General features: G+C 38.9%; 1 protein-coding gene across 1 annotated transcript in view; it reads right to left on the bottom strand.

Annotated features, from left to right (window-relative positions):
* Positions 1–21,287, bottom strand: part of RP1 (RP1 axonemal microtubule associated) — a 218,102-nt gene extending 196,815 nt beyond the window's left edge. Inside the window, exons 1-2 of the mRNA XM_042869486.1 lie at positions 21,197–21,287; positions 20,858–20,965 (exon numbers count right to left, since the gene is read on the bottom strand). The gene's annotated coding sequence lies outside the window, so the exon portion shown is untranslated. The remainder of the gene's footprint in view (positions 1–20,857; positions 20,966–21,196) is intronic.
* Positions 21,288–27,902: the final 6,615 nt, after the last annotated feature.

Below are 27,902 nucleotides of genomic sequence, written 5' to 3'. Positions count from 1 at the left end.
ATAGCAACAGCAAACACACTGTAGAACTTAAGCAACAGGCTGACCACTCCCTTACCACAGTCTCAGTCTCTTTAAACTGTACATACAGATATTCTGCAGTATCTTCTATATGGCAAACTTCCCTGGTAGAAACATTTTCATTCATAAGACAGTTCAACACTGTAGAGAAACATTTTATATAAGCTTTAAAAAAAAGTGTATTTAAGATCTTATTTTGTGCCCCCAGTGCCCGCGTAATAGCTTATGTGTATCACAAGTTTGCCACCTCTTGGAATCTGAAATTACCTTTTAGGGAGATAGATCAACTGCATTAGCAAAGACAGCATGCAAAACATTGTGCAAATATTATTATGCAAACATTTTCTCAAGAAATCGCTATGTTGCTGCATTAAACAGGGCAAAATAAAGGCAGAGATTAATGCACCAGAGAGGCAAAGTAATCCCTGAAACAGTGTCACCAATTCTTTTGCTTAAGTTAGATACCAGGTAAAGGGTTTTGTTGTTTCAATAATACAGGACTTGCTTAATGTTCAGAAACTGTGGAAATCCAACACTAGATTTGGGAGAGTTTAGGAGCAGTTCCAAATCCCGTACCCAGGCCAAAATTTTATGCAAAGTATCAAATTATGTAATGAAAAATTGTGTTATATTACTCATTTTAAATTACATGACAGATGCAGTAACATATTACTGGGAACCTTACTGAGAAACACTGCAGTTTAGAATATTGTTTCATTTAAATTGCTGCAGTTATGTGAAAATGGAACAATGCTCTTGTGAATCAGAGCATAATACAATGCCTAAAATACAACACATAATATATTCATATTTAAGTGTGTATATGAAAAAAGAAATATTTGTCTGAAATAGAAAGTGATTTTGAAACCAAAGCACTGAAGCATATATCATGGCCAAATTACGAGGGGTTTTTTTTCTTCTCTTCAGTATACTTTGCTGGACTTCTCAGCCCCATAATACATAATTCAGAGCAGCAGAAAGAAAATTAAAACTATATGAAAAGTGTAAGAATGAGTTCCAGAATTAACAGTGCTCGACTGTGAAAATAAATAAGTAGGATGACAGTTAGGAGACTCTGCTCATAAAAATTTATCTCTAAATAGAAAAAGGATTCTTCTCACACTGTGTTTCTGATCTTCTCCACAACATCCTACATCTGCATCCCATCCAGAGGTCAGAAACAGACTATTTCAAACAAAAGAATAAATTAACCTTTTTTTTAAATATCAACATTTTAGGGTGCTGATTTCATTGAACCATAGAATGCCCCAAGTTAGAAGGGATCCCTCCATGAGAAGGCTGTACTACCAGCATTGAAGCACAACGCCGGAGCTACAAAAAAACGTTCTGTAGCAAAGAGCCTGAAAGCACATAGAGCTGTTTTTCAGCACAGCCACCCAGAGGGGGAAGAGAGATTTTCATCTCCCATATTTGCAAGACAAGCTTGACGTCAATCTGACTTCTGCCTTTTACACCAGTCATAGCTATGCAGAAGTCCTAGATCACAGAATATCCCAAGTTGAAAGGGACATACATGAATCACTGATTTCAACTCCTGCCTCTCAAAAAATCAGACTGTATAACTGAGAGCTTTGCCCAGTGGACTTAGAACCCTGTAATAAATCTAGCCCCTCCAAGCACTCAGCTAATATGAGTATGAGAGGTGTGTGGCACTGAGCCATCTCCCAAGTACAGAGCTGCATTTTCACAGGTCCCACAGCTATGGGGTAAGGACAACATCCCACAGGTTTCAGCAAGCCACCCAGCCATAAATCCCTGTACTCTGGTGCAGAGCATGCATTTGTGCTGTACTACAGAAAGCCCACCATTCAAGTACTCTGTCCCATGGATGTCATGTTAAATTGGTCCCCAAACTGCCTTAATGGCCCTCTACTGAACACACATGAGTTTACTGACATCATTCTTATATTAGAGTCCCTTTAACAAGCATACAGCAGAAAGGACAGAGTGTGTGCACACTTGAGTAATATGGTGGCACAACAAAATGGGTTCAAAACCTATAAAGGAATTACACCCTGTGAATGGATAACTGGACAAGCATTTCTCAAGTTCCTCTGGTGCAGAACTTCCTACACTCCAGTTTATGGCTGCTTCCCTATGGGTCTTCTTTTCTCAAAGTTGAACAGGCCCAGGTCCTCATAGGAGAGATGTTCCAGGTCTTTCATCATCTTTGTGGTCCACCGCTGGACTGTCTCCAGGAAATCCCTGTCTTCTTTTTGTACCGGGGAACCCAGAACTGGATACAGTACTCCAGGCGAGGCCTGACCAGGGCAGAGAAAAGGGGGAGGATCACTCCCCTTGACTTGCTGGCCACACTCCTTTTAATGCACCCCAGGATCCCCTTGGCCTTCTTGGCCAAGGGGGCACACTGCTGGCTCATGGCCAACCTGTTCTCCACCAGGACCCCCCATGTCCTTCAACGCAGAGCTCCTCTCCAGTATACATCATGTCACAACCTGTACTGATTCATTCTGCTTTTCCTTCCCAGGTGCAAGACTTTACACCTGCAAAAGAAGAAACCTGCATTTTCAGTATGTTACCTAAAATGCACTGAATTGTTCTTCCACGTTCCAAAACTTCCAGATGGTTTTGAAAGTGATTTCTAAATCTAATTCTTCCCATGCATTTTTAACAAGATGTACCCTGTGAACTGCAACAATACAAAACTTCACAAAAAAAAAATAGGAAAAAAAAAAAAGATTGTCAGGCCATTTGATGTCAGGGCATTGAAGGCACTAACAGATCCCACTGTCTCTGACCACCTTTCTTTCATCTTCTCCCACATCCAAGTTCTGAACTCCCAGAAAACTCAGCGCTTTGATACTTAAGCATAATATTGATGCATGATTATGCATCAAGTGACAAATCTCAAATACACAAAAGCAAGCTAGATGGAGGGAAAGTTTTTTATTACAATGCTATTTAATCCTTACAGATATTCTCCTGAACCCTACAGTTGTTTATTGAAAAAGTTTTCTGGCTCACCCTGCAGTGTAGGCAACTCTATAATACAGCCTGTTTCTACAATCCTGTGCAAGTACACCACCAAAAATAAATGTGTTAATTATGTTCTGAAGGTTCTCCTACATCACAAAGAAAGTATAAAAAAAGAAAAACTAAGATGGGCCCATATGGAACAGACTTCCAGAGCAGTGGGAGAAATCTACTTCTAAAAGAGGATAACACCTAAACCAAAAATATTTAAATTCACAGTCTTAAGTCCCACCAAACCAGCCTTGTTTTATATAGCTTTAGAACATCTCTTCTTTGTCACTACAAAGTGCAGATTTACAAAGATTTCAAAATTTGTATTAGCATCACCTCTGTAGCATTAACACTTAAAGCTTACTATTTCCCTTTTTTAAGTAGTAAGATCAGTAACGTGCCATTTGAAACCTGTAGTTGCAGGTATGTGTCTAGTGACACAACGAATAGAAACAGCAAATTCTGCAACATTTAACCCCAGGTTTTCACTTCCACGAAAGAAAATTATTCCTTTTCTCTCTTTTTGCTGATGAATAAAACAAAAGGAGCAGAGTATATTGGAGTAATAGAAGAATAAATAAGAGAGAAGGGAGAATGTAGCATTTTGAAAAACCTGCTTCCAAACACTTTGTTACTCCCTACCTATTTCTATAGAGGTCCCATCCTCCTACTTCTGTTTTTAGAACAGGTCTAACAGTCTAGGGAATGCTAAGCTCTGTAAGGATGCTTAACTCAGCTCCGCACAGTGGAACCACACAGAATTCCTTATAGCTCTTCCAAAGCCTCTCTTCCATCACACTGATCTCTAGAGCACACAAAGAAAAAGCATCTCCCTTCACTGCCAGGGGAACAATACACTGCTATATTAGCACTGTTTTAAGGTGAGGGTATGGGTGAAGCACAAATGCTTCCTCTTCATTAATATCTTTGTTTCAGAGAAAACATGGAGCTGGATAAAAATGCCAATCTGAATGCTTCCTTTTTTCTCTTTAGAAGAAATCCATATCACAGATATCAATCATACATCCTTAGAGCTTAATGCCAAGACAAGCAAAGGAAAAATTATGTTCCAACTTTAAAATCCCATTGCGTGATTCTCAAAATCTGGTATGAGATTCAGCTTATTCATTTCAGAAAAGGCAGAACTACCACTGAACAGAAACCTTTTCTGAGAAACAACAATTGTCTTCCATAGCTATAGATCAGCTCACAAAGCTTCCACAGGCAACTACCATCCAGTTTTGTTTTTCGCCCTACAGCACCTTCTGCCTCATGGAGTTCAGCTGTGATGCAGTTAGATGAAATCACTAACAGCTGCTACACTGTGCTGTTATTAAAGGTGTACATATCACTTTAGCACAGTTATTCGCAGTGACTGTTTACATCTCCCTGTATTTGAACATGCTGCAAGTCATCTGAATCACAGCTGAACAGCTGCCATCAGATACAGCAGGCATAAAGTCAAAGTTTCTGCTACTATGTTTGACCACAGCAGGGCAGACCTTTACAATTTTCCCCTTTTAAATAAAACTAATAGCAGCAATACTCAATGTTCTGAGAATCACTGAGCCTTCAGGTATACACAGCCCTGCCCATGGCAAAGGGTTGGAACTGGATGAGCCTCCAACCTAAGTCATTCTATGATAAGACTCTATGACCCTGTGAGCAGCAGGCCTGCCTGAGCACAATAGCTTGGTCAGCTGCAGGATGTTATCACTGCATCAAAAACACAACTAAGCAAGATGTTAAAGCCCAACAGCAACTACATTTAAAAATTAACAGTAATTCATCTGAATTAATAACATTAAGAATTTGACAACAGACTCAACGTTTACATAATGAATTGCAATAAATGCTAGGAGCGTCTCATGAATTCTCCTCATAACATTTCTTTTTCTACTACATATAATGTCATCATTTTTGTTACCTCAGGAAAGCAAAATCTAAAGGGCAAAAATTTGGTTTTGTTTTTTGTTTTTTGTTTGTTTTTTGGTTGGTTTTTTGTTTGTTTGTTTTTTGAGGGGGTGGGGGGGGAATAGTAGCATTGGCAGCACAAAATTGATGTTATAGTTTTAGACACACAATCACTGATAATTTAGATAGCACTTCTGTATAACCAGCATAAGCTGAAGAACATCTAGCTTGCAGCCAGCACGCTCAGTAGGGAAATTTATTAATCCTACTTCTGAATTTCCTCAGGAGTAATGTCTGTAGATATTTGATAAAAAGATCCAGGCTTGGCAAACAAATATGTTTTGTTGAGTTATGATAGAATTGCACAACCTACTGTTTGACAGATTCAGTCGTATGATTCAAGCCAAGCTCTTCAGTTTAATGGAAATATATCCTTGTTTTCTGCTTTCTTGAAAAGGCCCTTTCAAAAATCACTGGTAGCCACAATCCTGTTCCTATGTAGTAATTGTTACAGTACACCTGAAATCAACCCTACCATTCTCATCTTCTAAATAACCATACCCTAACTATCATAAGATGATATCTTTGTCCGTCACTGTTATTTCTAGGACAAATCAGCAAGTCAGTGAAACACAGAAAGGCATCGAGCTCTGAAGTCACATGAATATTACAGCTTTTTTAATTAGCTTTTAGCATATTCTTCTGTTTTGGTGCTCCAAAATTTACATACATTAGTAAGTCCATTAATTATTTCTTCATTCTCATTACTGTACTCCACATAACACCAAAGGCTTCCCTGGGATGCCCAAGACCAACCTTTGACCACTTCAGTGACAAGAGAAAGACAGTAAGATTTTCTCTTCAACAAACAGAGACACGAGTTGACCAGGTACTTAGGGTTTGGGGATTAAAAACAAAAAAACAAGTCAGCTGTGTTTGGCAATAGCAGACACACGTGGGCAGGAGGACAAACACATAAGCATTACAGTGGTAGTATGAAAGTGTAAAAGACAATTGTGTGCTTGTGCTAGGATTACATCCATCAACCTATTTGTGCACTTCAAAAGCATAATACAGTAATTCTGAAGTGTATTCAGTTTCATTTTTTTCACAGGTTATGCTTGGCAAAGACAAGCCTGTTTGTGTAAATCCTAAGGCATGCTTTAGCAAAATAACTGCCTAGTTAGCACAGGCAATTTTAACATCACTATATCCAATGTCCTTTGCAATCTCTTACTGTAACTCATACCAATCACATAAAAATGCTTAACATGTACACTGTCAATAAATCACTCCAGGCTCTATTTCACCTCTCCAAACATTCATTTACTGTAATATGTAATATACTGTGTATATTACACAGGACTTACTGTAACTCATGGCTCCTTGAAATAAATTTCCCTGATGAAAACGGCAAACATTAATATCACTGTCCCACCAAACTTTAAGTCTTTCTGAATCTCCCAGATGCAGAGCTTTAGGAAAGCGTGTGTCTTGAACTCAAGAGGAAATACTTTGTAGAGATACAATGATAATGTGAATATAGAACAAAACCCAGCAGGTCTAGTGCAGCTATTTATACAGCTGGGATTTACCCTAGTGGCATCTCCTAGATTCAGTTGCTATGGTTTTAAATTTTGTAGCACAGATAGCCTTCTCTTTTACTTACCATTATGTTTCCTTGACTAACAGAGTCACTGAAAATAACACATCAATTAAGAACTGTGTTTAACAACATCTGCTTGCTGTGGCAGCCTAAAAAACCTGATTTCTTTTTAAAACGTTTCTATATAGACAGGCTGCTGAGCTATACACACTGCAGCAAGTGTTCCACCTGCTGGACAAAAAGCAGCACTAACTTTCCTTAAGAGGAAACAGATATAACAAATATCTGTGATGAAAACAACAAAAATAAAAAATAAAAATTAAAAAAAAAAAAATCAAGATTCCCTTGTACTTGCCTAAGTGCATTAAGTACACCAACAAAGGTGAAAATGCAGCCAGCTAATAAAAAAAGATACAAAGAGATTATTTCTTGCGGAGGAGGATCTGTTCTACTTTCCCAATATTTTTCTTTTCATAAGAAAGTCTTTTCTAAAAGGTCTTTTCTCCTTTGTGCTTTCACAGAGGACTTGCATTACTTGAATCTAAAAGCCTTCTGCCTTTTTTGCTGTTCTGGATTGATAACTGCCTCAATAAGGCAAGTAGAAATAGCTCCTTCTTTGTCTTCCTTGTTCAGCTCAGATGGAGGCCTAAATGAGAATATCACATATTGTGTCATCCTAAACCAGCTGAGCATTACCAAATCCCCATGTCCCCCAGCAGCCCCAGTCCAGGAGCCAGGTACCACAGGCATTCCCCATGCATATCAGCCCAGAGGGAGAGCTTCTCTGCCTTCCACTGTGAATGATGAGAGGTACTGTATGTGGCTGAATCTACCTCCCAGAGAGATGTGAAAAAGCCTTTTGGCAGTGTATAGCTCTGTATCAAGCTAGAGGATGCTTTCCATTGAATCAGAGGTTTGGGAACATGATCTTCACTTTAGTCCATGTAGTTCTTTCAAAACTCCAGTATATTTCTTAATTGGTTGTTCCTCTGAGACCACCAACAGCAGTCCTTCATCAAGGTACTGCCCAAGCCTTAAGCAGGTCAAGGATGCAAATGAAGAGGCTACAGGTCTCCTTTTATGTTATCCACTCTCCTCCAAATCCCACATGCCATCAAGAGGCAGGAAGATTGTAAAATCGCTCCTAGAGTTAGGAAATGATGGTTTACAAAATATTGCAAGAGTGTTCAGAAACCTTAAATCTGACTAGCAAGTAATACCAATATTGGCTTTGCTTTTTCTAGACCCTGAAAACAAAAGCTTTCTGCTTACACATGTTGTATTCACCACATTGCCTTCAGTGATAATAAATATAAAAAATGCTATGGAATTTATTTTCATAAATTAAAGACCATACATCAAGTTCAGATGAAGCTGGTTGGAAACTTCATATTTTATGCTGCCAGAGGCAACACAGAACAGTCATCTGCAAAAATATACATACTTATGTACACATATCAATATATATATCCATATAGAGGTATATAGACATATCAGCTATTTTAGAGGAACAGAAAGCTAAGGAAAGGAAATATTTAAATAAAACATGCAATGATTAGGAGATCAGCCATAAGCTGCAATCTGAGAGAAAAGTAATTTAAGAAGTAAGCAGAATTACACAGAAGAACACTTATGACAGCTGTAAGAATCGGGAATAAAAACATTGTAGAACAGTGATGAGAAAAGACTGGGTTTAAGTAAACTAATAAAAACAGTATAACTGTATTGCTATTAAATCCTCATAAATAATGAGGGCACTGCAGAAATGCTCAATGAGCAGTTCGTTTAACTGTTTTACACATGGATAATCAGGTGCAGACAGACAATAAGGTCGATGAAATTCTACTTTATTTCAGCAGTAAGTAAGGAGGATCCTGTAACGAACTTACTGAAGTCTGATTTTTTTTATTAAAAGACTTGACCTATCAACTTGAAAAAAAAGTGGCAGAGGAACTCTGAAGAATTTTCAGAAGATCAGAGAGTACTCTGGAAGAGTTAGGACAATGAATGAAAGTCAGAATGCATCACTATGAAAATGTATAAATGCGCAAACATCCATCTTACAGGGCCTGCCAACCACATAAAAGTGCTATGTAAAACAAAACTGCCTACAGCAGGATTCAGTCAATAAAATGTTGATAATAGTAATGATACTTTAATACGAGTGCACTTACATTAGATAATGGCAACCAACAGTAAAATTTCTGATGGTATTACAAGTCTGGCTGATAATAATAAACAGTGTCAATGCAATATATGCTGATCACATTCACATCAACAAATGAAGGCACTTCGAGTCCTGTGCCATCCATACTCTGTGCTGGCCAACTGCATTTGGAATTGACTGTGCAATTCCAGTCCAAAAGCCATAGCATGGGATTACAGGCAGGGCTCTGCTCAGCATGGGACTAACATGGCCACATAATATTGGACATAAGCTGACAAGAAATAATGTATTTTTAATGGGAATCCATAGAATCAGTTCTTATCTCCTTCAATATAATACTTCTGGAAGAAAATAAAGTCTTGACAGAAAACACAGATGTTAGGGAAGAGGCAAATAACAGAAAGGGTAGAGTTCACTGTTGCAGAGCAATCTATGTTGCATGGTGATGTGGACACAAGCGATCCCAGTGTATTTGAAGTTAAGAAAATGTAAAGTCATGCACAGGAACAAAGACAATGACTTCTGTTCTGGTAACCAGGAAAGGATGATCAACTGAACATGGGTTCTTGAGAATTGTGTGCCCAGAGGGGCTTATGTGAATCTGGGGTGTTTAAAAGGAGCAATATGAAGCAGGAAAAGATTATAAGAGAGAAGAGCTTCTGTTATCTGTTTTTGGCAATGCTGCATTTTCTTTTAGAAAGGCATAGCCAGATCTCAAGGCAATACGTTAAGAAGAGCATTGACAAACTACAGTGACATCAAAGATGAATACAGGAATGATTCAGACATTTGATGGTGCAGGACTCCAGAAAATCAATCTTCTTAGCTTAACAAAGTAAAACTGAAGCAACGACTTGATCACATCCTTTAAGTACCCAGACACAAAGCGCTGGGACTACAATGTTCTTCATTCCAGCAAAATATAGCAAGATATAGCAAAACTCAATGGTTAGAAGTTGAAGCCAGAAATTTAGAAAAGATAGGACATAAATGTTAATAGCAGTGCTTACCAATTTGTTATTTTTTCCCCTATTATTTAATAGTTAGCACCTAAGATTGTCAGCTTATTCTGAATATCAAAACTGATGCACACAAAAAAAATCATTAAGCTTGCCCTTGTATCATTCAATTATATTACTAAAAAGAATTCACAATAGGACTGTTTTTAAATCCCCTCAGATTAGATTAACATCATCAGATTTTATTATACCTAATTACCAAGTACATAAATCTGGCTGATTTTATTAAAATGCAAACCAAGTAATAAAATTTGTTTTTTTAAAAAAATGGATTAAAGATGCAAATGCTTAAGTCAGGTCTCTGTTGAGATAGAGTTTGATTTGGGGCCAAAGGGTATTCATGTTAGAGAACTGATTGTTTTTTCTTAGACTTTCAAAACAAAACGTTCTCAATCACAGACCGGATCTGCAACATAGCACCTCCAAAAGATACATTTAAACAAAGGAAGGGAGAAAAGATCCTTAGACATATTCTTGGGAAAGCTCAAATAAAGGGGTTTGCTGCACTACTCACACAAAAAAACATGTTGGGGAGATAGCAAGTCATGTAAGTAGATAAACAATGTGATTTACACACCTCAGGCAGTTGAAGTTCTCAGCATTTCTTCTGTAGAAAGGTATTTTAATATCTCTTCATATTTAAGCATATACACTTGTTTACTGACATTGATCTGCACCACTTTGTAAACTAAATTAAAGCCAAAACAAAAAGGTTAAAATTAAAATATCATTCCTGTCCTCAAAGATCAATTGTTTGGCCTTTTTTAAACTTCCTGTTTTGCTATATAGGAACTCTTCTTTATCACACTTGATTCAAGGAACATGCTATTATTGTTTTGCTTTGCTTTACTCCCCATCAGCAAAAAAACTACTGCACCTGAACAAGAGTCTAAACCCCTTTTCCATGCATGTTTTCTCACAGAATAATCTGACATCAGTAGATTGTTTGCTTTTAACCCTGACATCCCCCTGACCTATTTTTGAAACAAATCTTATTTTAGGATGTCCTGACTCGGGTACTAAATTGGAAAGCCTGGTGTGAATTTTATAGAACACTATTTCCTTTTATAGAGGATGTTCACAGCTAATCTGTCATCTAAAGGGCAGACAGAGGCCAGAAGGCTAGGAAGCCAAGACAGGTGGCCTAGCAGAAGCCTGAAACCTAAACATATATATATATTTTTTTTTTAGCATTTTGTAGAAGATCATGAGGAATCAGAGTATTTTCTCACTTTACCCTGTTTTATCAAAGCTACAAGAACAGCTGTGCAACAGGATAGGGAAATACTGATCAGAAAAGCTTTCTTGCAGAGCAGCTCTTCTTCCTGACAGAGACAGGCAGCACATTCACCCTGTTCCCCAAAGCTCCTCTCCCAGGAAGTTACACAAGGAAATGAAAAATGCATGTTTATTCAGGCATCCCTGGTGACCACGCAAACACCGTTTGTCCTCACATGTTTTTAACATACTTAAGACACACCAGTCCTCCCTTTGTCCTATTAAGTTATCAATAATAATGTAGTTGCTTAAATTAATCTTCCATTAAGCATCACTCTTTTCATTCACTGGCAAGCCGTCAACTACAAGCTCTGTACATCACCATCTGGCTCAGTGCATGTGCTGTGCATGGCAGTACTGTCCCCAGGCAGCCATAAGCACAAGGTCTGGGACTCTCCAGCATGTCAGTCACCTCCAGGAGGTTGCCAGTACTTAATGCCACGCTCCTTGTATCCTGATAAGGTGGAGTGATTCTGCAAACAAAGCACAGTTTGTCCTTGTGCAACCAAGATAGCATGGAGATAGACGACCTAAGTCTGTGGGAGTTATCTGGAACCTGGAACAGTAGCAGAAACAGGTAACATCAATCCGCATGCAGCTACTGTGCCTGGACTGCATCTAATTCTCTCAGCTCCTTCATTTAGGCATGAACGGGATTTCTAATATGCAACACAATGTTTGGTGTCAGTATGACCCAAATTACATTGCAGAAACATTCTCTTGCCCCTAACTTTAATGAAAGGATGTGAAGCAGCAGGAAGTAGTGTTCTTAAGTCATAATGTTGAGTCAACTTTAACAAGGAAAGCCAACCACAACCATGGCCAACTGCACAGCCCCAGCATCAGCTCAGAGTGGGGTTTCCCTAAAACACAACTGAATACTAAACAACTCCCAAATGTGGACCGGCAGCACATGTGCTCCTTCTTTTCCATGCCAGCTCTCCATTGTACTGAAGGTCTTGATTTGGTTGCCACATTCAGCTGAAGGCATCAGAAAAATTCCTCCTGAAGGTAGCGATTTACAGACTAAACTAATAGGCTTTATCTTGCTTAGCTGTACTAAGCTCAAACCAAAAGGAAGAAATACTGTCAAAGATACAACACAGAGGAGTTAACTTACTGAAAAATTTCCCATTTTGAACACAGCAATACCCTTTTCAGATGTTACCTCATTAAAGAGGGACACAAGTGTGGTATTTGGGGAAGGGGCTTGCAAAGCATGGACAGTCATATTTCCTCTCTAAGATGTCTGGCGGAGATGGTAGACAAACTTTATAAACTTAAGAACCATTACTTGATTCATAAATGCTGAACAATTTTTACTGTCTCTCCTCCCAGTGGCTCTACACACATTCTGCACAAACATCCTCATCTCCTCTTTAAAGTAGAAGTGACAGTTCCAATAATCAACAGGTTGTGCAGTGATTCTAGATTTGTGGTACTGTGTATTGGTGTCCTATTTTATGCTATTCTATCACCTTGAAATATATTTTCAAACCAGTTAAATATGATTTGTCAGCAATTACACCCTTATATTGGGCTAGCATATCCCTTGTTAAATAAAATAGCTTTGTAATACAGCCTTGCCAAGTATTTTAGCTCTGGAGCCTGTGAGCCCAAACCATCATCAGCTCCACAAGTTTCTTAATTTACACCTACTGAGATAGGATCAGCAGACTTGGGTTTGGTTAAATGAAATTTCTGTTTGGATTACAGACTGACACTGCCTACATATGGGTGTACACATCAGGACAAATAAACACCACAGGTGGCCACTATTCAAATGAAAAACATTACAGAAGGTTGCCTGGATAACAGAAAATAGATGAAGGTATACAAAATAAGCATTTACTCTTACTGTATTTCAAATAATACAAAATGAATTTTGCCAGATTCAGATTTAACATAAGTATTATAAAGCTTTTTTAAAGATATGGTATTATAATGAAATATGTATGTCCATGTGAGAATTGTTACACATGCACCAAACCTTTCAAAACTGACTGGCAATTTTTAGGTTAGTTGTATCAATTTAGTGCTTTACTTTCAAGAGACCAAGCATTTCTTTTTGAGAAGAACTAATCAAAATCATTTCCACACACTTATGACATAAATGCAGCTGAGAATACTTTGAAATGAATAGAAATTTTACCTCCTATTTCCTTCTCAATAAGCTTTAATTAGAAGGTTAGTTTTCAGTGAAGCTTTCTAGCACAAGATCTGCTATTTGCAAATTATATACTTTTTAATAATAACTTCCAGAAGATAGTATAGTGATACTGAAGAAAAAAAAAAAAAAAGAAATAAGGCAAAAAAAAAAAAATTATGTTTTGCTTTTAAATGGAGTCAGATATTGCAAAGTCCTGCTTCTAACTAAAGTAATCCTCATTACATAAATCTTTGCATATTTCTGCCAAGGTATCTGTGATAAAAAGAGCTGAGCTAATTCAATCTGAAATATTTAAGTTACACTTAAGGAAGTGTACTTTTGATTTGCACTGTCTCCAACTTCAGTATTCAATTGATTCAATTGCAATTGGTCATGCCAAATACTTGATTACATTATTGGTTTTCTAGTATGAATCAATTTCCCTGTTTGATTCAGGGACTTGCTCACTACTGCAATTTAAGTGAAATTAGCAACCAGGGACATAACACAGTAATCTGATGTCATGAAGTGTTCAAATAAAAAATTACAGAGCTTTTAGTAGTGGAAACAACAAGTAAATCTTGAGGCAAGCTAATTACATTTTCTACTATTTTTTCACCAGTTAAAATCTTCCCTCCTTGTCTCAGGTGCACACCTTATTATCAGGTCTGTGTGTGCTTTTAGGATTAGTTGTGCTCAAGGTAATACCATCACCTTCAGGAGACAGGAGGAGTTTGCACAGCCCAAGTACAGCTTTCCCACTTTCCTGTTCTCATTCTTTCCCATCTCTCCTTTTCTCACAAAATCGTACACAGCCATTTGATTTTCAATGATTGCTGCCTGCATGTTCACCTACGGCTATAATTATACCTTATAGCAGAGTTTACAAGGCAAGGTGAGCATCTCCTGTTGTGACATATAATAAACTGAATAAAATACAGTAAGTGACCTCAGTTTCTCAATCTATTCACCAAGCACGACTATCAAAAAATTCACAGACACATGGCACTGCAGAGTAAAGAAAAACATCCTAGATGGGCAGTTAACAGCAGTGGACTAGAACCATCGTATTTACCCATGTCACTCTCAATTTTATTTTTATTTTTTTTTATATATATATAAAGAACTGTTACTGCAGTGATGGTACAACCACAAGGACCTCTTCCATTCAACATCTTGCATTTTACTAATAAGGTAACTCTACAAAAGACTGAAAACACACAGATGTAAGAAGCAATTCCTCTAACAGGAGCTAAATAGCAGAAAACAATAATCCAATACATTTTCCACAGAAAAAAAAGATGCTTTTTTTAAAATGGTTTTTATACACATAAATACACACTCCTTATCACCATAATGCAGAGAAAACTCTTGAGACACTTCATTTTGCTCTATAAATGATTCCATATGTCATTCCTCCTCTTCACTAAGTCTGAACTGAGTATTATTTCTCTTTCACTTAAACCTCTAACCTTCATTAACACTCATATTTCAGTCATCTGTGACAGCTGGTCTCTTAACCACAAGTGAGGTACTCTTATATTGTGTATCTACAGTATCTGGAGCCATTGCCTTGTTACAGAATCACAATGCAGACAACAGTTTTCAAACCATCAGTTATGTTATATATATGAAATGTAAAAGCCAAGCCAATGTTTTTTGGACAATTTCTCAGTTGCTGTACTTGCTCAGTGGTTGTACAAGATGATCTTAATGGTCTTTTCCAACCTTAAAGATCCTGGACTAAAACTAAATCTTTGCTTTGAACAAAATGCCACTCTAAATTAGCAAAAAAGATTGTGTAGTAAATGAGTTTAGTTTTCTAACTACACATGATAGAGATGGGTGAATTTAAGCAAGTCTTGAGGACAAGGTGCAATCCTGAATGCATGAGTCTTCAAATTAATTAAAATATTAGTATCAAAATATTAATAATAATGAAAATGCTATTTTAACATGGAGTAACAGAAAGTATGCTACAGGATGAGAAGACAGTGATTAAACATCACATGGCTATCTTTGTGAAATACTATAGGAGCAATTTGTCAAACTGATTTCCACCAAATTATCCATCATCACAATAACTACACAGCTCCTTCTCTACCACTAGCAAGGGGAGGTGCCTGCTCCTGTACAGGTGTTCTTGGGAAGATGAAGAGTATCTGAGACAATGGCTGCTGGTGAACGAACAGCATGGAACAGCATCAGGTAAGAGTCAGGTTGGGTGTTAGGGAAAGGCTCTTCACCAGAGAGAGGCTGGGATCTGGAACAGGTTCCTCAGAGCAGTGGTCACGGCCCTAAACTGCCAGAGTTCAAGGAGCATTTGGACAACACTTTGTCACATAGATTGATTTTGGGGTGGTCTTGTGTGGATGCTCCTTATGGGTCTGTAACAACTTGGGATATTTTGTGATGTGATGAAATGTGGAAGATGGCTGAGAGAGATGAGGACCTGGGATTAATTCTAGAGGAAATGAAAGGGAAGGATGTGGAGTTGTCTGATGTACAGCTGAGTAAGGAGAATATCTGCAAAGACGAAGGACAGGAGCTCCCTGCGGGAATTTAGGTATCGTGCCAAGTTCCATTATTTTCATGTATAGTCTCTTGCTAACTGTGCCCTCACTGCTGGATCCAGCATGGGAAATACATGTAACAAATGGAGCAGCTCTACATTTTGTGCCTGCTAACACAGAATCACAGAATGGCCAGGGTTGGAAGGGACCTCAAGGATCATGAGTCTCCAACTCCCCTGCCACATGCAGGGCCACCAACCTCCACATTTAATTCTAAACCAATCACAATGATGACAATCTTGAAACAGTATTTAGTCACACAACATTTCATATTGCAAAGGCAAATGCTTACATGATGATACAATTCTATTTGCATTGAAAAAAAAGCTAATAAAGTACTTTCTTATTATCTTTACTTCTATTGGAGGGAAATAAATTGAGATAATTCATTTTTCTTTTGGCCAAGCAGAACATCTGATCACTATCTTTTCTTTAAGGCTTTACATTTTGAAACCTCTGTCCCCACCTTTATTTCTCTCTCTTCACATGTTGTGTGAAAATACACAAGACTCACCTGAGGTATCCCATCTATTTTGAATAGCAAAATTGTCAACTTGGGTGTCACACATGTTCTTCTTCATGTGTGTCAATACGACCTTCATTCAGTTTCACAGCAGCTTTCCTGACCCAGATCATTAAGAGTATGAAGAGAAAATTAAGAGATATAGCTACCGTATTTTATTTCACACTGAAGGGAACCAGCCTGGCAACTTCAGTCTGTTGTGGTATCCCAACAGAGGTATAACTCCACACTGAGGAAGAGCAGCTGCTCAAAGTGGTCTACATCATTTATAACCCATAGTATTGTTAGAAAAGTGATGTGGTTCACACACTAGTGTCACTTCAAGTCTATTCCCTTACTCATTTATTTTTACCAGTTATTTTCTTTATATTTGTTACTTTATTAAACTGTGTTTGTAGGTTTTTTTTTTTTTTTTTTTAGCAGAAATTCACCTTGTTGCTCTCAGGCTCTTTCTCCAAATCACCAGGGCCATTTTTATTTCTAATGTTATCCTATAGTGTTTTCAGCCCTTATCACATGGATAAAATTCATTAAATAAGTCTATATATTTATTCAATTCATTGCTCAAACTACAACATAGAGACACATATGGACCACATCAGGATCACATCTAAAGCAAATTATATATATATATATATATAAAATTACAGGTAAGAATAGTTATTAAATTGAGATCACAATTCTTTAATTTAAGAGACAGTAACATATAACATCAGAAGTTCTGCTATCATCTAGTTTTACCCATTGTTTCACTCTAAAAGAACCAACTACTTACTCTGCTAACAAAGGAAATCAGATCAGTTTAACAAAAGTAATTCTTGGATACGATATTAGCAAATCTGAGATAACTAATCCTCTTTAAAATCTCACTGTACACATCACTATAAAGCTATTGATTTTAATGCCTAATACAGACAACAGCCAATTACATTCCCTTCTGCCTCACCTTTTCCCTCAATTACTTTTTGTATTTCCATGCTGTCATTTTTTGTATTAGCAATATTTTATCAAATAAAAAGCAGTGAGAACCTATAAATACAGCACAGTGTCTCAGAAGACAGTGTTCTTGCTCTTGCTAGAAGAAGAGGGAAAACTTGTTTGGCAAATACACTTTCCAAGCTTTGATAATCAAAGTTAAAACTGACACTGTTTGCCTTCCTGCTATCAAGGATAACAGAGGTAGACTTTGGAAATGAGTTTGTTTCTCTCACGAGAGTGAATCATGAGAACTCCTGGAGGTTACAGATACTGGAAAATATCTGTAATTCCTGTATGCTACTGTAGTTCTATTTTAGGTAGTATGGAAAGTCAAGTTAATGTGGTTTGTTTATAGGAGACATCACAACGCCTTCATTGTTATTCATCACTTGGCACAGAGGGAAGCTTGGAGTATTTCCAGACAGTTCTCAGACCAGAGTAATTTCACTTAACACTTGAGACAGCTGAAGAAGCAGCAGTAGCAGCAGGGATTTATCTAGCTCAGACACAGAGATTCACACCGCTTGAGAACACTTCAGATCCATGATAAATTTAACTCCAAAAGGAACTACCTATATTGTATGAGCATGTACATATTCCAGCCAAGATCCCTTTGCTGTTTCATAAGGCCACAGGTTTTCAGTACAACTTGTGTCACATCTGCCAGCCTCAAATGGTACATCACAAATGACATTAGACTCTTAAGTTTAGGCAGTCATGGAATTGTTTGGGTAATGAAATGATTTGATGAAGAATACATTGAAAACCTTGAGAGAATATCTCAGAAGCTGCAAATGAGAACACAGTACACAGGAAAGTCTACAAGCTTTTCCAAATCTCAGAGACACACTACGGCCTTATTGCTGATGTAAATTCAAAGACAAAGGTAACTTTCCTGGCACCCAGTTATAAAATGTTTGAAACACTGTTCAGTTATTACGACATTTGGTCCTTTTCTCTAAGCCATGAACAAAAATAGTATTGTAAGATTCTGAAGAAAGAAGCATCTGAAAAGATTAGTACATACCACAGTATGTCTTTGTCTACAAAGTCAGTTTGTCAAGCTCCTCTCCATGGAACAGCAACACAATTTTACACATGGAAAGATCCCTTTCAGATCTCTAACCTCTGTAAAACACAAGAATATTAAAACTGACAGAAGTGACTGGCTTAAAAGCCTCCCTGATAACTTTCTGAAAAAGCATTTATTGTGGTTGTAGATCATCAACAACATCCAGTTTCCAACAACATCAACAACAAAAAAAAGAATTGCCACTAATGGCAGCATCACTATGACACAAACAATAATCTTACTATTGAAAAAAAGATTGATCATTGAAAACCAATATGAAAGGCAGAGTGTTTGTAACTCACAACAACTGGCAATATTTTCTGAAGGTGTTGGATAGTAGAGTGAGCAATGGAGGAAATGGAGCAGTGAAGGCAACAGTTCTTCATCAAGAAAGAGGAAAAAGTACGGTTGCCAAGTTGCTCATCAGGAGAAGTTGGAAGCAGCATAGGTTACACAGCAGGAGTCTAGGAAATTTCTTATATCCCATTTAAGGGAAAATTCTCATTTTATATGCACCTTCCTGCACCACCAGCCCTTAAATGAGCACACTGCATGCACCTGAGTTCTCCTGGGTAGGCCCTGCCTTCCCACCAGGTGCTCAATCACTGTTTCAAGCCGAGACTTAACATCTTCACTACAGAATCATAGAATTGCACAGACTGCAAAACCTTAAAGATCATCAAGTCCAACCACAACCTACCCATTCTATCCTAACTCCAACAACCCTCTGCTAAATCATCTCTGTGAGCACCACATCCAAACGGTTTTTAAACATCTCCAGAGACTCAGTGCAGCCAATATTTTTTTTCTTATGTAAAGCAGTAATATTGCAATGTTGCATAAAGTAAATCCAAACTAAAATACAATAAACAAATTGATTCTGAGTTAGGAAGAGCAGTTAAATGTAAAACATGCTCCCCTTCTGAAGTTTGGGATTTATATAGTTATTTCTGTAATACTGGGGTTACATGCACACAAGTTTTATGAAGGCTATTTGGGAACTTTAAAATGAAAATTCATGTCCAAGGATGTGTTTTGTAGCCACAGACCATTGTACAAATAGAGGAAACAGAGCAAATACGTCAAGGCTGTCAGGCAACTGAACAAGTTTGAACATGTCATGCTGTTACTGCAGCAGGCAGCTTCACTACAGCAGTAAGCTCCTATTGAGTGAATTGCTAGTAGGGCATCTATTTTGACAGCAATAGGTACTCATTCCAAATTAGCCTGGGTATACCAAGCACTTCTAGGAGGAGAGGCTGAGGGAGCTGAGACTGACAGAAGGAGGTCCCATTAATGTATATAAAAAGGGAAATGCAAAGGGGACAAAACCAGGCTCTGTTCAATGGTGCCCAGTGCCAGGACAAGAGGCTATGGGCACAAACTGGAACTCAAGAGGTACCCTCTGAACACCAGGCAGCATTTCTGTGCTGTTGCAGGTGACTGAGCACTGGCACAAGTTGGCCAGAAAAGTCACAGAATATCCCAAGCTGGAAGAGACCCATAAGGACCATTATGCGCAACTCCTGGCTTCCAGCAGCCATACATTTTCTACCTAACCTCTAGAAGAACTCTGTTCAACATTTTGGAATTGCCTATTTCCTGTGCTCTTAGGAGGCTGCACTTAACAGTAACCAGTACTGATGGACACCAATGCCTTCAAAACCAGTTTTCTGGGGACCCTACTAAGTAAGCTTCCTGAGCAGCCTGAAATCTGTTCCCTCCAAGGCTGAAGTTTTGGTGGTAGCATTCCTTCTATACCCAGAGGCTGTGGAATCTCCTCGTCAAAGATCTTCAGCAACCACCTAGACACAGACCTGGGCCCCCTGATCTGTATTGTCCTCACTGGACCAGGAGTTGGGCCTTGACCTAGAGGACTCATCCAACCCCAACCGTGCTGTGATTCTGAAAATCAAGATATCTCATCCTGACAGGCAGGAGCACTGAAGCTGTTAGGAATGAAAGCATATTCATGTCCAGTTCATCCTTAAGAACTCATAGGCCCCTATCAAAAGAAATAACATAGTGTCACATCAGATCGCTTACATTCTGCTAACACTAGATTTATTTAGCAAAACAAGAAAGTGGTCTGCTCTCTGCTTCTAAGCACAGACTACACACAGTGCAATATTTCATTGATTACAGAGGGAGGTGCTGCAAAAACCCAAGCCTTGAGTAGTACTGAGCTGCTTTTCTCTGACTATTCTTAGACAACATTGACGCATTGGAGGCTACCTCTCAGGCGCCACCTGGAGTTTCAGGCACTTGCACAACTACAGCTACCACGAGAAGCTCTCGGAGCTGACAAAAACTCAGACAAGTTGCTCCACCTACAGTTCTATTGACACTGTTGTCAGAGCAAAACCGGATTAAAGTCTATAAATGCATATATTTTGCCTTGAATCAGTGTTATTGGCTATGACACCATGAAAAACATTTGTGGTACTACAATATCAGATTTGTCACTCAAGTTAAAGCCCTGACACAGGATTTTCTAATTGAACATTTTCTTTGCTGTGATTTAGCAGTGGTGCCCAGAGCTTGATGTACTTACTTGATGCAAATTTTTGTTCAGATCCTTTATTTTCCATCACGTCAAGGCTCTCAAATTTCTAGAGGAATTGTTTCAATGACTGACAGGTTGCTTGGAGAATTGTCTGTCCTGAAAATCAATTTAAATTTATAAGGATGAAGTGTGAGTTTTGAAAGACAAAGCCTATTTCTTTATATCTTCCTACCAGAATAGACTACAAATGATTATATAAGCTTCCTTACATAAATATGTTAAACCACTGAGTACAACTAACCCATGTGGACTGAGGCTGCTCAAAAGAAATGGTTTAAGTGTTGTAAGTGGTTATTTTTAGGTTATTTTTGCATAGATTAAACATACCTGTCTCAGAGAACCCTTGTGTCTTCTTCCCCTAAAATACTGCTCTGACCTATTCAGAAATGGTAGATCTACTCTTATTTTTGCCTTTTCATGCAAGTTTCTCAGTCTGCTTTCAAAGAATGCTTGCAGCAGAATACCGTAGGAAATTCTAGTTGAATCTTGAGATGGCAACACTTCCATCTTAACAAATGCTAGCTTATTTCCTATGTGTTAAATAGTTCTCTACAGATTTAACCAATTGAGTACTCCATTCATCAAGAAAAGGTGTTGATAACAAACAGGTGTTGTATTCCAACTCAATGGTGAATTAAATCTGTTCCTCTTAAAGCAAGCCCAGCACATTTTGAATCAAAATTCTTAGAATAATATTGGTGATTTTGTAACACTACGCTTTCTGACATCATATTCAGAAGTATGAAACATTGATACATTGTATTCATCTGATACCAGAGCTGCTTTCTATTTCTCACAGAAAACATCTGAGAATTTCACTGTTGATTTTATACAAGTAAAGTGGATGTACATAGATATTTTGATAAAATATACATGGAATCATAGAGTCACACACAGTAACTGACAAAAGTGATACCTTTCGAAGCATGAAAAAGATTACATAGCTATACTGTGTCTTAGAGTCTTGTCCCATCAGTCCATTCTGTGCATTTGAAACTGGAATTTGTATTGTATCAATCAGTTTTGATACTGTTTCTTCCAGCATCCTTCTGCACAAAATGCCCATCAGCTGGACACAAAAAAAAATAAAATAAAATAAAAATATATATATAGTGGAATGGGTGAACTCTTTGCTGACAGGTTGGGCTCAAAGAGTTATAGGGGTTACAATGGCTGGTGTTCAGGCACTGGTGGGGTTTCATAGGGCTCCATTTTAGAGTCAGTTCTCTTCAGTGTTTTCATTAATGACTTGGATACAAGGCTTGAAGATTTACTAAATCGGTTTGTGGACAGTTCTAATTTGGGAGGAACTTTTGACTCCCTTGAGGATAGAGAGGCCTTGCATAGAGATCTTGACTAATTGGAAAGCCCAGCAATCACCATTTGCATGAAGTTTAAGGAGAGAAAGTGCTGGACTCTGCACATGGGATGGGCCAGCTACAGATATACATACAGGCTGAAGGATGAGATGCTGGGGATGAGCCCCACAAGCAAGGATGTGGGGGTTCTGGTTGACAGCAATTTGAACACTAGTCAACAGAATGCCCTGGTAACTAAAGAGATCAGTTGTGACCTTGGATTGCACCAGGCCCAGCACTGCCACTGGGTGAGGGAAGGGATTGACCACACTGCAATGCTCATCTCAAGCAGAATGTGATTTGGGTACCACAATATAAGAAGGGCATAAAACTGTTAGAGAATGTCTGAAGGAGAGCTACAGAGATGGTGAAGGGTCTAGAAGGCAAGATGTGTGAGAAGCAGCTGAGGTCCCTGGGTTTGCTCAACCCAGAGCAGAGGAACTGAGGGGGGGCCTGATGGCAACTGCAGCTCCTCATGGGGAGCAGAGAGGCAGCTCTGAGCTCTGCTCTGTGTCACAGCGACAGGGCCTGAGGGAACGGCATGGAGCTGCGACAGGGAAGGGGCAGCTGGGGTTAGTGAAAGGGTCTACACCAGAGGGTGGTGGGCATGGAACTGTCTGCCCAGGGCAGGGGGTATGGCCCCGAGCTGCTGGAGTTCAATGAGCATTTGGGCAGTATTCTCACATGTAGGGTTTGATTTGGGGTAGTTGTGTGGAGTCAGGAGTTGGACTTGGTGATCCTTATGGAGATATTGCAACTATGAATATTCTGTGGTTCTTTGAATTCACAGTTATGGGTTCATCCTTCCAGTTAATTTGGACACAATTTTTACCCATAAAAAATATTCTTTATCTCTGTTGAACAGGGAAGAAAATTTTGTTTTAAACAGGATATGTGCAGGATAAATTCTGCTCCTAAACTGTAACAAGAAGCTTTAAAGTAAATCAGACACTGCAGTGTAACTCCACAATGCCTTGGAAGGAACCCAAGATTGCTGGTACCTAAATATATTCTCTGTGGGTAAATGGAGCTGCCACCCTCTATGTGAACAATAACTATATTCCCCTGATAACTCTGTAGAATGCCCCACAAAACAAGCTTTCTCTCTGATAAGGAAAAAGATGGAAATTTATTTCCTCGGAATCATCACTTATTAAATACACAGAACACGGTGAAATCCTACTTTAAACAGCTACATGATGAAATTTGATTTTAATGAATGTTGTTTCCAAACTTCAGCGTTTGTCAGTGACTGATCATAACTGCTCATGAGTGATCTGTTTCATTTATGTCAGGTGATACGGCATAACCTTTGTGGTTCAGTTTCTTTTTTTGTTTTTATTTTCAGCCTTAGCCAATACTCTAAGAGTTGTGGCACTTTCAAATGGAAATGACACGTAGAGTAAAATGCATTAATGCTTTAATTATGTCTAAGGCAGACACCTTAAAACTGCACTTAACCTCAAAAAAAATCAATGTTACAATGTACTAATTGATTTCCAGACAGAAAGCCTTCCATGGGCAGTAAAACATCCCAGAGAAATCCCGTTTCTACACAATCATGCACTCATTTAACTAAATATATTTTTAAATCACTGGAGTAAGTCAGGGCTTATTCATAAATTTCCCTGACAAGAAGAATAAATTAATCATCATTTAGGACTATGCTAAGTTAAATTGGCTTTATTCCACTACTAGCCTAGGTTTATCTACTTCATACTGTACCTGGATTTAAAATGTATCTATCAGTTCTGATTAGTAATCATTCAGCATACAGCCATTAGCATTTTGGTTGCTAAAACACTTCTTGCATTTCCCTTATCTAAATATCCACATTCATTTAAGAATGGCTAAGCTTTTCAATAGGTAAATCAATAGTTTAAAGAATGTTTGCAAAAGGAACAATATCAATTTTGCTACATTAATATGTAAACAAAACAATGTGGCCTCTATAAAAATAAAATAAAATAGGTAATAAAAATCAAATAAAGTTATTTTATATATATGATTAGAGCATTTAAGAGCATCCATATCCAGATTTCCCATTTACTGGACTGGACTGAAGATACAGTGGCTTGAAAAGAGGATGACCCTTCTTTTATCATGACAGAAGAAATCATAATCTCTTTAAAAATTCCAGAAATGTGCTCTGATGACTTGAGTTCCTTGGGACAGTTGGAACCACCAGACACTGGCACGTACAATACACATGGGTGCATGCCCTCATTGTGCAGCAGGACCACAAGGAGTACAGTGAAGGACTCATGCTCTGGTCTGCGCCTCCCACAGCATTCCTGTTGGTTCTGCAGGTGCAAGCCCCAGCCACACACAGCAGCTGAGCACCCAGGCTGTACAAGGGAAGCTCTTCACCATGCTCAGTGTAGCCTGTGAGCACAAGACATACTGGATTATCCCTATGTAGGATTTTTTGAAAAATACCCATGTTATGCTTGAAGCAGTACAAAAGCTAAATTACATTGCAGTTCCTAAATCAGTGCCCTCAGAAACCTCTCAGAAATAGTCCAATGCACAAGTATAATACTCAGCTGATGCTGAACACGATACAGACGCAGATGTCCTCAGACCTTCCAGTTCAAGAACACAATGTCAGTTGTCTTTATCCTCAGTAATGTATTTGGACCACAAATTTTCCATCTCAAACAGCTGGCTATAGAAGAGTACAGGAGAGTCCAATAACACCATACACCTTTGAAAATTAAATTGTTCTTTCAAAGAAATTAAACCGAACCTAAAACATTTTGCTGTACAATTTAATATTCAGTCCAGGGTAGGCATCAGCTCAGTGTCAAAGCTCAGTGTCAAAGATGTGATTTGCATTGTCCTCTGTGAAAATCCAGAATGGAATCTATAAAAACCAAAACGTGTGATGAGGAACACTGGGGCATGAGATGTGAAGCAGGAAAGCAAGAGAAGCTCATAATGAAACTACCATCCAGCACAGCAAAAGAACAGAAGAGATGAAGGGATGTCATGCATTAGAAGGAGAGCATAGATGGGGCAGGAAGAGAATCAGGATTACACTAAGGAGGAGAGATGCAATTACAGAAAGGGGACAGCATATGAACAGATTTCAGGCAAAGGAAAAAATCTTGGACTCTGGAGAAGTGACTAAAGGAACTGGGGCTGTTTAGTCTGGGAAAAAGGAGGCCAAGGGAAGACCTTATTGCTCTCTTCAAATTCCTGAAAGTGATTGCAGCCAGAGCCAGGTTGGTCTCTTCTCACTGGTGATGGGTGACAGGATGAGGGGAAATTGCCTCATTGCACCAGGGGAGGTTTAGGTTGGATATTAGGAAGAACTTCTCTACAGAAAGGGTTGTTAAGCACTGGAATAGGCTCCCCAGGGAGGTGGTTGAGTCACCATCCCTGGATGGGTTTAAAAACTGTTTGGATGTGGTGCTCAGGGACATGATTTAGCAGAGGGTTGTTAGGGTAGTATGGTTAGGTTGTGGTTGGACTCTACGATCTTTAAGGTCTTTTCCAACCTGAGCAATTCTATGATTCTATGAATAGAAAGAAAGATGTACAAGCTCAGTAGGAATGTTAGGAATTACACAAAAGGAAGAAAGCAAATTTGCACAACAACGGGAATATAATCTAGGCAAAGAACATAGTAGAAGGAAACTATAGCAAAAGCAAAGATGCTGAAGTAACAGCTTCATTATGTAAATGGTAATCAAGCCAATTACTCCACATCCCCAGCTGTCCTCAACTTTTAACTCAAAAACCCACTGACAATGTTTGTTTCTTAATCTTCACCTTGTCTCAGGCCAAACACAGGCTCTTATAACAGGATGGGATACATGCTGTGTTTGATGAGGCATTCCTGTTTCTGCTTCAATTAATGCAGGTGGTGAACAAAGGTCTAGGAAAAAGGCAAACAGCAAATGAAAAAGAAACCAGCACCAGAAGGTCAAAGGAGGCAGAAAAATGGTCACCTCAAGGTTAAGGCGATTTAATGATACTTTGGAGAACTACATTTTGTGTTTGCTACGATTAAAGGTCTACATAATTACAGCAACTGCAGATGAGCTTTTTCAATTTCACAGACACACAAAGTTCTGAAAACCCAACTCCACTGGAGTGGACAGAACCAGGATTTCCTCCGAACTACATAAAATGACTTCTCCAAAGTACAACACACTTTGCTCAAGTATGCAGTTACAAGATTATTTGAAAATAATTCAGCTGATCTTTTGTATGTGTGACAGGTGTTCAGCAAATGGCCATTATAATAGACCAAAGTTACCGTAAGTTTTACAAAGCTAAGCATGGATTACATAATCAGAGTCTTGGCTGGATTTCTTCAATGACAATTCAGCAAACTAAGAATCCAGTGCAAAATAAAGAATTTCTAGCTAAAATTATTTATTATATATGTCAATGATAGCACTTTTCAAGCATCACTTATGAATTAATGTCTCTGACATTCTAATCAGTCAATACCAGTTGGCCCTGGCCAACATCTTCCCATGGGAAGCATCACCAAAAGCATCATGGATGCTTTCTGCATAAGCACAGTTATAGTGAGACAGGGGTGTAGCTCCATTCTTAACGATGGCAAAAAAACCGCACAGGGGCATAACGAACAGTGAAGCAGCACCTGCCTCAACGGGTAATGGATGTGAGCAGTTGGGTGAGAGCAACTGAGATGAGCATGTGGGCATTCCATCACCCTACCAGAGGAAATCTGAAGCCTAACAGACAGAACCTTCATTGACTCAGGGGTAGGTGACAGAAAGTGAGAGCACGTGAAAATGCAGTATAGATGTCATTTATGAGTTGTTGCAAACAGTTGGCAGGAAACGCTATGTAAAGCAAAATCACCTTTGAGTCTGCAGGTATCTACATTCCACGAGTTCCTTTAAAAGCAGCATCTCAAATTTACCTGGATCCTTCTGTCACAGATGACAGCTCAGGGCAGGATATTTTCCCCAGTGTATTTAATGACAATCATAAATTCCAACTAGCAATTAGAAAATGGAAATCAAATCAACATAAAATCTCAACTCAGCATGGTCACATAACGTCTGATTTGAGGAGACACGTCAGTACAGCTCCATCCACACAGCACTGGAACAGGAACGCAGCTACATCAGAGATGAACGTCTTCAGTGAAACTGTTATGGCAATGAAGCATGACACGGCACCGGCAATTCCCTCACTCCACCTCAAGACATGACAGCTTTTGTTGCCGCTGCGTCTCCCTACAGGACCGTAGGACCAAACAAAATGACAGAAAGAGCTGTACAGCCATTTATTATCCTGAAGTCTGAAAAAAAAAAAAAAACTATAAATAGAGTACAGGTAAAATCAGCTGAGGAAACCGTGCAGACAGTGACAGCACCAATGCAGCAGGGAAGATGCTAATTTCGGGTATGGATGACAACTGAAGTGCAGCCGCACAGGCATGTCAGTGCGAGATCACCTGGAAACAAGGCTGTTCGCTTACGGCACTTCCAACCCCGACGGGCTTGTCGAAAACGTCCCGAGAAGAGTCCAATAAATTACATAAACAGGAGCGAGGAGTTTCGGCGCCGCCGCAGCCCTCAGCCGTCGGCGTAGCCGCAGTAGTAGACGGCGCTGCTAGCGTCCGACACCACGGCGGAAAGCGGCCCCGCGGCCTCGGGCGACGCCAGCCCGGCCACGTCGTGGCC

The sequence above is a fragment of the Lagopus leucura genome, unplaced genomic scaffold (assembly GCF_019238085.1).
Source record: "Lagopus leucura isolate 7727_CA_CO unplaced genomic scaffold, USGS_WTPT01 Super-Scaffold_100002, whole genome shotgun sequence".
Lineage (NCBI taxonomy): Eukaryota > Metazoa > Chordata > Aves > Galliformes > Phasianidae > Lagopus > Lagopus leucura.
Note: the sequence above shows the minus strand (reverse complement) of the source record. Positions and strands in the feature narration are given on the sequence as shown.